Below are 13,642 nucleotides of genomic sequence, written 5' to 3'. Positions count from 1 at the left end.
AAAGACTTTCACAAAGTGAATGAAATGGAATTCCCAATTGACGATAGACAGTATTTCGAAAGAATTCAAAGAAATTAAAAAAGCATATAGCACGCATCCTCTGCATGTTTGGTAGCACCTATTTATGTGAGCAGATGTTTACCGTCATGAAAATAAATAAGAACAAACATCGCACAAGATTTACGAATGAACATCTCCAATCAATTCTTAAAATAACTACAACGAATATGATACCTGACATCAATGAGCTTGTCAAAAACCAGAAAAGTCAGTCAGGTATCTGGATCCTCGAGCTCAACATAATTATCTACCATCTTTGGTAACTTTGATACAATTTTTAACAAACGTATATTATAATAATTCAGTTATTTCAAAATTTAATATATGGCAAAATTGAGTTTGATACCTCGGATCTAATGGTACTGTCCAGGAACGTGAAGATCGCGATTAACGTGGAAGAATTCGAATGAGACAGACCCGTGAATGGTCCAAGTTCGAATCGAGCTGCTTTCTGCTTTACGAAATATCAACACGTTTTTTTGAAACATCCTGTATATGTGAACATTTCAAATTATTTTTCTGTTCATAATATCGATATTAGTACGACGACAGACGAATATGGCGTATGAGGAAATACATTGAAAAGCAGTTTTTGCAACAATAACGGACGAATTGGCAGCCGCGAGTTATATCCAGACAAATCCAAACGATTTTAAAATTAAAACATCATATCTCATAAATACTTACTCAGCATTTATTTCAATATAAACAGAAGTTGTTAGTCCAGGAGCTGGTAACACTGAAAGTCCCCTCATAGCGGAATTGAAAAACATCAGATAAATAATTATTATTGTATTGAGTAATATAGTTTATGCACTTCAAGGTGGTATACCGGATTTTCCGACAGTTTTTGAGCGTGTACAACAAGATATTTTAGAAAATAAAATGAAAAAAAAAGTTTCCAGAATGATGGAGTAATTTTAGCCCTCATCGCCCCATTTTTTTTATAATTTTTTTATAAATAGTATTTCGGGGGTGAAATTCTTAATTCGCGTTGACTTTTTTTAAAATTCGAAATTAAAACGGCTCATCAAATCATATTAGTTACTGTTCACATTACTATTTACAGTTTTCAGAGGTTATTGTCAGTGAAATGAACTTTAGAAAATAAAAATTTCTCACAAAACTTATAAACAACGAATAAAATGCATATTAAATAGATTCGATGCAATTTGAATTGCATTTTCTTTTAAAAAAACCTATTATCCTGTGTGTATTTCCATTCTGTTGCGTGCTTAAACGAAATTAAAATTAACCACTGTGTATTTTTTTAATATCTCCAAGTACCATCTCTTATGATACGCATGCGAGCGGCTCTAATAAATTCCGGCTCTAATTGTTGTCGATTTATTAAATGGAAATTTCTTTTGAATGCCTAATTAATTTCTTCACATTTTTTTTCTGTTGAATCTTCCACGGTTAGAATAATCATTAGATAAATATTATAAATCCAGTAATAAATTGACATCTTAGAAAAATGTGTTCGAAACTAATCAAGATTTCGAAAAAATACTGGGAGCTTAACGTCGTAATTCAACTAAAAAAAAAAAAAAAATGATTTGGTAGGTTAGTCGATAAATTTTAATTTGGTCAAACGTACATTTTCAGTGGTGTTCGTAACATTATTCAATTCTCACATAAAATACCATTAATTCTTGACAAATTAGTCACATTTATTATACAGGGTGTAATATAAAATAAACCCCATATATTACTCATTGTAGTATGCAATAGATTTCGTAGAAAACTCCCCAGTTTACCTCAGTTCTGACCGATCGAAGATTTTTTGGCACTCGAAAGATACATCTTGAAACGAAGTCTGTATAACACATCTGACACTGACTTTGACTTTACACCAATGTCAATTTCAAATGTCAATGTCGCAATAGATTTCGTAAGTCGTAATAATACAAAATCGATGGCTTTCTAAACAAAACATTGTTGATTTTGTAATATAAAATAAACCCCATATATTACTCATTGTAGTATGCAATAGATTTCGTAGAAAACTCCCCAATTTACCTCAGTTCAGTCCGATCGAAGATTTTTTGGCACTCAAAAGATACATCTTGAAACGAAGTCTCTATAACACATCTGACACTGACTTTGACTTTACACCAATGTCAATTTCAAATGTCAATGTCGCAATAGATTTCGTAAGTCGTAATAATACAAAATCGATGGCTTTCTAAACAAAACATTGTTGATTTTGTAATATAAAATAAACCCCATATATTACTCATTGTAGTATGCAATAGATTTCGTAGAAAACTCCCCAATTTACCTCAGTTCAGACCGATCGAAGATTTTTGGGCACTCAAAAGATACATCTTGAAACGAAGTCTGTATAACACATCTGACACTGACTTTGACTTTACACCAATGTCAATTTCAAATGTCAATGTCGCAATTGATTTTGTAGGTTGTAATAATACAAAATCAATGGCTTTCTAAACAAAACATTGTTGATTTTCTTGAAATTAGTTAGACCAGCCTTTTTTTATGTCAGTTTCATTACAATGACTTATAAGCTGGAAATTACAAAAAGTTGGTTGACATATCTCGTATTTTGCAAATCCAGAACTAAAGCCAAATTAGGGAGATTATTCTGCTATTATGCATAGCAACTCCAAATTATCTACATGAAAATAACATACCTATTGGACCAAAACAAATAAAACTCACCAATTTATCTCAGTTCTGACCGATTGAAGATTTTTAGGCACTCAAAAGATACATTTTGAAACGAATTCTGTATAACACATCTGACACTGACTTTAACTTTCTGGAATTTTTAAACATCACAATATTAGGATAGTGTGTATTCAATCTACTCTTAGTAGAATAAAAGATGAAACACCAACCAATAAATTGTCGAATTGTGACAAGAAGTACATTGGTCAGTCGAAGAAGAACTATTATGAATTATGAATCCGCCAAAGCTGTGACAATTGAGAAAAACTACAAAAAACGTCTATTTTTATTTATTGCCCAAATTGATCAATGCATTAATATGAAAACTGATTTAAATAACCTTAGTGTAATGTATGCATATCTTGTAGACTTTGAATGTTATTGACAACCAATTAACCTTACATAACCTATAAAATTTTATGTCAGTTTCATTTGTTCTTTTAGTCGCTGATCAATATATTAATGTGGGTCACGGTTTGTAACTAGGAAATTACTTTTTACATCCCAAAAATAATAAATTTTGTTTATTAGATAATATTTTGTAAAAGATCAAGATGCTAGTCGATTTTCTCCATCTATCCGTCATATACAATCACTTGAATCTTATTTTTTTCAATTTTCAAGTTTATTGTGAATCTCCCTCTTCAGTTACGCCATAGCTTTTGTCTCACGTCGCATCTATCAACCGAGTTTTTTTTTTTTTGTTAGGCAGACACAACTAATCTGAGTCTTGTCTCTTAATCCACATTTTTTTCTTTTAATTAAAAACGGATCACTGTCTCCGCCATTGCTGTTCCACTTGCTTAAACGATTTTCTGGGACTTTTATTAGCCGATGGACACGTCAATGTCGACCGAATTTAAAGATAATTGACTTTGGTTGTAAGATTATCATAGTTCTACTAAATTGAAGATTTTTTTATTAAGTCATATTTTCATAAAGTCCACTGCTTTTCTATCAAAAGAGAGGTAAAATTCATCGCATACGAACAGATCTTAAAGGTAAAAAGTTACAGAAATTATGAATAACTTAACAATAGTTGGAAAGGTTTTATTAACCAAAAAGTTCTTGAAAATAGTGAATATACGGGAGGAATTCCATGTTTTCTTCAATATTATTTGATTAAATGAAACTATGAGTAAATCCGAAATCTCGCAACACAATTTTAAGCAATAATAAAAGAATTATCATGTCTTATTGACAAAAATGCAGTAAATTTTTGCTGCCAACTTCTTAACAATTGAAAGTAAAAAAGTGGAGCTATTTTTATTTTTTCCCAACGTATGATAAAACCCATTAATGCCTGAATATGTTTTTTAGTTGATATTAATTCAAAATAATCTCATCGTAAACAGTATTGAGTTACGCCCAAGCAACTAAAGGTACTTCTGGTCAGTCTCTTCCACCAACCAGCTTTAGTTCAACGATTTTAGTGTAATAAAGATTTTCCTTAGGAAAATACGACCAAAAATCCTCAAAATTTCTGTTAACTAAAAATGTTATTACAAAGTTATAAATCTATAGTTCAAATTACAAAGATTTTTACTGATATATTTCATCTAATTTTTCTCTAAACGTGCACAATTCATATTTCGTGGTCGATGATACAAAACAAAAACATTCCAGGTGGATTGAAACATTGCATTTCTTACATAAGTGAATTTATACTTTATATTTAGATTTCCCTTTCACCATCAAATGATGTCATCGATCCAAACGAAGGACATCTTTCCTTGTACGAGCTCGGCGTGGTTCACGAACAGAGGACTTTGTTCCATAATGCTGCAGAATGTACAGAACACATTCCCTCTGGAATTGCAAAAATCTATGTTTGTACCTAACCGCTTATGCCCCTCAACCCCTTTGGATCATGCAAGCATTTAGGACCAAGGAAAAATAAGGCCTCAATATTGGTCGAACAAATCGATGCCTCCCTTAGACTCAGAAATCGTCAGAGGCATTTGAATCCAGATTTTGGGGTCCAACGAACACAATTCCGTCGTACCAAATTCATTTTTCCATTGAAAATCGTTTGAAACTTACCCTTAAATATTCGAAAAAAGGAATGCTTATCCTACAGACGTAGGATTTTACTTCACGTAATGTCCACGTCCCTCCAAGACCTATTTCGGTAAGTTTCAAAAGTTTTTCAAAAGTGGAAAAATTAGTTTTCTGTACTTTAAAATCATATAAAGATTCATGACTTATTTAAAACTTTTATGAAAATAATAGCTCTGTTAAAATGGAAGTAACTTTTCTTTTTCCATGATGAAATCAAGGAGGTAACTGGCAGTGAAGGGAGTTATCCAAAAGATCCCGTTTTTACTATGAGTCACATAGTTTTGTCAATCAAACCACCTGATTTTCAGCATCTAAAATGAAAACAACAGATTAACATCACTCCATGGGTAATTTCTGCTCCAATTTACAATATCGCTTCTTTCTAATGAAATAGACTTTCTGGAAAGCTGTACTTTCCTTCGAAGTCTTGTTTCCAAATAATTATCAATTTGAAATTTTTGTTTTTCTGTTGTACTGTTTGAAACCACATTTCTCTTCTTTGATAACCAATTTTCGGCTTTAAGCGGCCTTTTCAAATTTTCCATGATCACACTGGAATTCACAATAGACTGAACCCTGCACCTAGCAAGTTGGAACTAAACTAATTTGTTAAGAATATGTAATCTTCAATACAAATGGCTTTTGGCCTGTCCAAACTTGTTTCTATTGTTCTTTACAGCTTTTGTTTATAAAAGACCAATAAAAACTTTTGTTAATTCATGTACATTTATGTAATGTTTTGAGGAATATTCAGATTATTATGTAATAATATTTAAAAAGTGGCCGCACCAAGTTTTACATTTAGAAATTAGCTTTTATTATTCTCTGGAATTAGAGCCCAGAGTTTGAAGAAGAGCTCAGGAGGAGGTTAAATATTTAAAATGTTAAATGTAAATGTTAAAATCAAAAATTCCTGGATCTTTTTACTGCAAGCACAACCAACGTTCATTCGTTCGAGTTACTTTAGCTAGCTCCTTCTACAGGCGTTACTAACGAAGCATACTGATAATTTTGATATATTTTAGTCTAGATAAAGAAATAACGATAAAAAAATAATATTCAAACAATTTTTATGTGGTTTTATTTCGAATAATTCGCGTATAATTATATCAATACTTTAATTAACAGTCGTTTCGAATTTCAATCCGACAAATTCCATTTGGCAAACAGTAGAATTAACCATGCATATCTACTTATGTCTGAAAAATTAATTGCCATTAAAATTTCAACACGTGAACAGCAGCTACATTACTCCCTTGATATACATCCGATTGTGCAGAAATGAAGTAGCTCGATAGTAACACAATGAAACGTTATTTACATCAAAAATTTTGATTATAAATAATATTCCACTGATAAGTTATTTTTAAGACAAGTAGTTAATACTAGAAATAATTTTTAAACAAATACTTTGCACATATTGTAAGAAAAATTGATTGCGATTAGCACAAAGGTTGGAATGTAATAACACTTGTTGATTACTATTTAGGGGGGAAACTAAAAGCTTAATAACAAACCACTAGTTAGTTGATATGCGTATTGGCTTCTTCTAGCCCCACCTGGCATAATCTCACTCCATTTTACGGTACTAAACTTGAGACAGTCATTTGCAGTGTCCTCCACAACATAGGGAAAAAGCTGTCGTCGCTAAAAGAACCAAGACACTACTGAGTCGACCCCAAAGAAATATAGTTTTCCGGGTAGCCTTCAACAACAACCTCGGGAGTGGCACTGCAGGTAATAATACCAATAGATCTAACGATTACCGAAAGAAGCTGCATACATGATAACACCGAGAACAAACAAAACATGAGAAGAAGCAAAGCCAGAGAAAGAACTCTGAGGAAGTTTTAAGAAAAATGGGTAAACGAGACAACGAATGTACAGTAGACAAAATGCATGATAGGTAACATTCGGGACCTCACGACTGACTACTAAATCAAGTTTTGTGATGACATGGGATGTTTAAGCAAACATATTTGGCAAAACCGAAAAAGAAAATAGCTTGTATTTCCAATTAATTGACGCACTATTTTCAATTGCAGCAAGTGGGAGTTGAAACGGAACGAATCATACCCAAAACTAATCGCGATAACCTTTTAGAGACAATTATTGAGAGCAAAAAATGGGACAGCCCGATGCCATTGAAGATATACATAGACGGTAGTACCATATATGGATGCTATAGCATCTACGCGGGCCACTTGACTAGTGCATGCACCTGCGAAAGATGAAAGTTGTTGGGTTTTTGTGAAACATATTTTCTTTAAATTTAAAACGATGTAAATTTTGATATATAAGATAAACAAGTGTTTAAAGTTGTTTTTTGGAGTTATAACAACAATGAAATGTAGATTTAGGATTCCAAATCAGAATCTTGAATATTCTGATTCTGATTCTTTGACCAAAATGGCTGAGCATGAACTTTAAAAGTATTAATTTGTTATAAACAGCCACCTCATTATGAAATAGAAATTATATATAATATAAATTTTTGTTTCTATATTCATCGTTTATCCTCAATTCAGAATAAATTCCTTCTCCCGAAGAATGATTCCAATAAATTCTTGATAGATCTATTCCGGATACTTCAAACTTAACCAGACTTTGCATTTGGGACCGTTTTCTTGGACTAGACAGGACGATGAACTATCCTTACCAGGCATATTCAGAAGTATTGAAAATTTAGAAAATTTAGTAGAAGAAATTAAGAATACATTTGCATTTTTCATTTTTTATGGAACCACTATCTTAGAATAAAAATATCAATGACTTTAACAGAAAAAGTGTACATTTTAGCTCCAACATTGTACATATCGATGTATAAATTAGGCGTCAACACGATTAAACAGCTTCAAACATTGCTCAAAATCATCAATTCGTTGCTGTTTCCTGTTTCCGGTCGATTGTGAGCTGGCGCGGAACTCACGTTAAACAAGATTTTGCATATTTATTCACTATATGACCAACATGTTCCTTTGATATCTCTAGGGACTTTGCTATCTCAATCAGCTTCACTTTAAAGCTATCCAAAATGTTTTCGTGGAATTTCTTAATGTTTTCGTCAGTAACAGCATTTTTGGGGCGTCCACTAGGTGTGCCGTCCTTGGTACTAATTTCGCCTCGTTCAAACTCGAAATAAAGCATTAATTGTTTATTTTTCCATACTTTTTTACAAAAAATTAAAACATTAAAAGTTACTTTGTACTCATATTACGGTCCTGTAGTATTTATGTTATAGTACGTTAATGCGGTCTAATGAAAAAGAGTGGAGGGCAAGTATTCCGAGCAACAACACCAACAGGAAGTGATCTGCATGTTCCGGACTGGGGAGTATATTCTAATGCTCATAATTACCCTTTAATATGCCAGTATCGCCCAGTTTAATTACGGATATGGTGGCACTCTCCTGCTGGGCGGACAGAGCCTCCGAAAAGAATGAATAATCTATTAAAGCACTCAGTGGCTGTCTCTGTAGTTGTAACGATCATGTTTTAGCACTCACCAATTAAACTTTATGTTTCCTTTTAGTAAAAAGAAAGACAAATTTAGTGTGTTCAATTTAAAGTACGGGAAATGAATTATAAATTAAAATACTAATTAAATAATTATTAGGTGTTAGAAAGAAGTTTCTTTATATGAATTGGACGTTAATCGCTCTAACTTAATCATTAAAAAAATAATGTGTTGATACGGAGAAACTTTTGAAAGCAGAAAAGCAATTTTCATGGTACAGAATATTATTTACGTAACTTTTTTACGGTTTCTTATGCTCTTAGTTGATACTCTAAATTATTATTTCTCTATATTTAAGTAATAACGAAAAGAAAACAGTTTTCTTCATATATCAACATTAAAATTAATCTACCTGTCAAATTTTTGTGTAATTTCTAACAGGTGAGATAAAAAATAGTGTAGAAACTGAATGTGTAATTAACGTAGCTAAACTTCCGTTCATTAGTTTTCACAGACAGCTACCAATATTGGCTTCATTTCGATTACGTTACGTGGATGATTCCAGAAATACCTGACCTGACCTAGAGATGGCGGTAGTTGCTTGAAAAATAACACACAGCCATCAATACTGAACGTTTTCGTTGAATTTGTAAACATTGAAAAAATTGGTCATCGTTAGCCCAACCATTACAAAAGCTGAACTAGATTATGCTCTGGATGAGACTGTTCCTTCGATATAAACAGTAAGATGTTGGGTAGAAGTGTTTAAACGAGGCCATACAACGTGCGAAGACCAGAATCGTAGTGGTCGACCAAATGAGGTGACGACTCCTGAAATGTCGAAGAAAATCCACAAAGCGGGGCTGAATGATCGTCGACGGACAGTGCGCGAGCTATCAGACATAGCAGGCATTTTAAAAAGTGCGATACATCGCTTATTAACTTAAAATTTGGACATGAGAAAGCTGTGCGCAAGATGGGTGCCACGTTTGATCACAATGGAACAAAAACAACGTTGTGAAAATGTTTCCATCGATTGTTTGGTAACGTTTCACAGAAATTAAGTCAAATATTCGCGACGTTCACTAATCATGGATGAAACGGCTCCATCACTTCACATCTGGAACCAAAGACCAGTCAAAACAATGGACTGAAAAGGGAGAACCGGATCCTAAGGGAACAAAAACCGATCCAACCTCAGGCAAGTTCATGGCGTCGGATTATTTTTTTTTATTTGATTTATTGCAGTGCTGGAGCGAATAAATCAAACAAAAACGGCCGTGTTGTGTTATCAAGACAATGACATTGCAAAATTAGTTAATTAAAGTTTGAATTGCTACTTCATACACCCTATTCGCCATATTTAGCCTCTTCGAATTATTTTCTCTATAAATTTTCTGCAAAGTTCTCTGCCCAATACATCGGGATTCAAAATGTGAAATACATTGTTCCACAGCCGAAATGGAAATACTAAAAAATCGACACAACAGATATACAAGATATGGGAAGGTGGATGAGACATAGACGAAAATTTTGGAGCACACGTATAAAAAGAATCGAAGTAAAGTAGAATCAAAGTAAACAGCCCAGAAGCATGAAAAGCACCGAGGAAGCCTTGCTAGCAATGAACAGCCTACTGATATGGTCATCCTTGTTAGAAAGAAAGTTCCGCATACATTAGAATAAAATAACAAATTTTGGAAAACAAAAAACTTCTAGTTTTCTTAAAAAAATATGTGGATAATATCTACAACGATACAAATTTATTATTTAAATAATTTTCCGCGTATTTTATTACTCAGGATTGATGAAATTCATAGAATATCGAATTCGTTAAAAAAACTCACAGTATAATAAACTTATATTCATGGCGTATCATAAAAGTCAGCTTTCAGGCATTCCTCTAAATATATTTCTGTTAACGATCAGCAATCTTAAAATTTGTCACAATTCTTGTTGGTTTTAACGAGCGACTAGTCTTTTTATGATCTTTACAATAAACAAATTCAGAAGCCGATACGACCTACAGACAAACGTCGATTTATTTAACTAAAAATTTTATTTATTTTCTCAATGCCAACAACAATTCTCCTCTTTATTTTTTAATAATCGTTTTTGTAGATTCATTTAATTTCACCAAATTTGACAGTTTATAGCTTCCATAAGGAATTTACCAGTAACGTTGAGTGGAGTAAAAATTGAAGTTAAACAAGTAGAGAGAAATGGAAAATAACTCGATTTCTATCATGATTAAACACAAAGAAAAACTTACATGATGTAGCAAACATGATCAACTGAAAATATCTATAAAAGAAAGAACGAAACAAGTAAAATATTTTTTTGAACATCTATCAGATTTTGCAATCTGTTAGACCAATTGACATTAAGCAAAATAGTGTTATTCGATTGCAAACATGAAGATCAGCAATCCATTGATTACTGCTCCCTTAAAATCATACATCTGGCATCATATTTACAATATTCTAATCTAGTTTGATATTTACTTCAATCAATTTCAACATTCACTTGAATCTATAAACTAAATCAAGTGTTTTTTTACGGTTTAGTTTATATTATCCAGTAAATGATTCAAGTATAGTTCCAAGATCTCTTCAGTAGGAATTTTTAGGTTCCCACGTATTACATCGTTTGGTACGTACCAAGAAACGTTAACAAACTGTCTTAATAGTTTGGATTGAATAATGTCCAGTACATCGATATCCCTGCATGGTATTCCATGCACCAAATTGGTTTGATGACTACTTTGTAGAGTAAGAATTTATCACTAAGACTTAGTCTTCCGATTAACCAATACATGACGCGGAGTTTTAAACCGAGTTGTTTTCTTTTGGTCTCTATGTGTTTTCTATGTTTTCACAGGGTGAAGGTTAAATGGATAGACTTAGATTCATTGTCTTTTATGCGCCAATATTGTATTATGTTCATGTGGTTTTGCAGATGTATTGACTGGTTCGGTTAGTATTGCAGTATCATCGGCGAATGTAGCAAGTGTTGTGTGTGCAGTAATAAGATCTGCTGTATGGATCAGGTAGAGAAGTAATAGATGGATAGCTTCTAATTAACCATATACACATTCAAGCTTATAACATCGACTTTTGCTGAAGAAGTATGGTTCCAGCTGAAGCTACGACGGTGATGCATTGATGTTTAGGTGGTATTATTCTTTTAGAGTTATGGGAAGTTTTCAGTCCCTCTCTACCTGGGAAACTTTTCCGGATGAAACTAAAAGTTTGATAATAAAACCAGAATGAAGAAGGGATAGAAAAAAGTGATCATGGGACGATAGGTTACTAAATACTCTGCTCAAAGGGAGAAATCCAAAAATGGAATCGTGAAAAAGTGGAAACACAAGAAATCTAGTAATAGATTAACAGAAAGAAAACTTAAAACTCCTTGGGAAATGAGGATCAATCACCGCTGTCTACTATTTTCTATTTTCAGTTCCTTTCTTTGTCTTCCTATTTCTTTGTTATACTTTCTATTATTGCTTTAGTTTGAAGTTACTTCAGGTTCAATGAGAATGCGTCAGACGTAAAACATGGATTTTACAAACAATGCATTAAGATATATTTCAAATTAAAAAAAAAAGGCTCACAAATTTGTTAAAATCTATCTTTGACCTTGATAAGAAATTCAGATTCGTCCATTGAAAATCAAACATAGTTGAATATCAAAATAGTACAGCTTCGTACTATAAATTTTTGTCACTGTTTCACTAGGGTTCAAATGAAATAATTCGACTTATTTGAAGAAAACATCTCGTTAATTATATTACTTAAATTATAAGTGATCTAAACCTAGAAAAACTCAGTTTATTTTCAAATCCTCTTATAATTTACAGAGGCATTTATATTCAAAAAAAGCTTTTCTTATTTGGCGCATACGAATCGTCAAGTTACTTGTGAAAAAGCAACCGCTCAACAATCTTCGGTCGAGTACACAAAAGGCATTAATAAAGCTGTTAAATACGGTACTGTTTGATGAAGCTAAGGAACGTGTCTAGAATGCCTATGATCGGAAAAGTTGTGTTATAGAAAAGAGCCGTCCTATGTGTGTGGTTTACTAAAGATCTATTTCTATGCAATACTGTGTTGATTTTCTTTGCAGTAATTTATTCTCAGAGTTTCTCAAGACAATTTCGTATCTGTTCCATGTTTTTTATTACATATCTATATATCTAACTCTCTTCCAACTTTTTCATCCTATCGTTGAAATAAATTTACTTATTTTGGAAATCAACGAAAGACATAATATCCATTTTACATTGTGATCACATCGAAGTTTATGTTTAGGCATTTGTATATACAAAGAAATTTAACTTCTCTGGCTAAGCGTATTATAACTACACATCAATAACAAATGATCTTAAGATGATACCATAAATGGAAACCACCCCCTTTGGCGTCAAACAAATCACTTATGTGGCCATGTTTTCACATTTTAGGAACCGTTAACTACATAGATTGATCTCCTGTATTACAGATTACTTTGTAGAAGAATCTGTATCATGATTGACGGCTAGCTATAGCACACAGCAGATTACTTTAACTAGTGGATGTGCTGAAACATTTTTACTGTTCGTGAAACTCCTGCCTCATCAACAAAAAGCAATGGAAGAAGCGCTTTTCTTGACAAAACAACATAGATTGACCTCCTGTATTACAGATTACTTTGTAGAAGAATCTATATCATGATTGACGGCTAGCTATAGCATACAGAAGATTATTTCAACGAGTGGATGCGTTAAATGTTATTACTGTTCGTGAAACTCCTGCCTCATCAACAAAAAGCAATGGAAGAAGCGCTTTTCTTGACAAAACTACATAGATTGATCTCCTGTATTACAGATTACTTTGTAGAAGAATCTGTATCATGATTGACGGCTAGCTATAGCATACAGAAGATTATTTTAACAAGTGGATGCGTTAAATGTTATTACTGTTCGTGAAACTCCTGCCTCATCAACAAAAAGCAATGGAAGAAGCGCTTTTCTTGACAAAACTACATAGATTGATCTCCTGTATTACAGATTACTTTGTAGAAGAATCTGTATCATGATTGACGGCTAGCTATAGCACACAGCAGATTACTTTAACTAGTGGATGTGCTGAAACATTTTTACTGTTCGTGAAACTCCTGCCTCATCAACAAAAAGCAATGGAAGAAGCGCTTTTCTTGACAAAACAACATAGATTGACCTCCTGTATTACAGATTACTTTGTAGAAGAATCTATATCATGATTGACGGCTAGCTATAGCATACAGAAGATTATTTCAACGAGTGGATGCGTTAAATGTTATTACTGTTCGTGAAACTCCTGCCTCATCAACAAAAAGCAATGGAAGAAGC

Source organism: Diorhabda sublineata, chromosome 6 (assembly GCF_026230105.1).
Source record: "Diorhabda sublineata isolate icDioSubl1.1 chromosome 6, icDioSubl1.1, whole genome shotgun sequence".
Classification (NCBI taxonomy): Eukaryota; Metazoa; Arthropoda; class Insecta; order Coleoptera; family Chrysomelidae; genus Diorhabda; species Diorhabda sublineata.
This window is presented reverse-complemented; position numbering follows the sequence as displayed.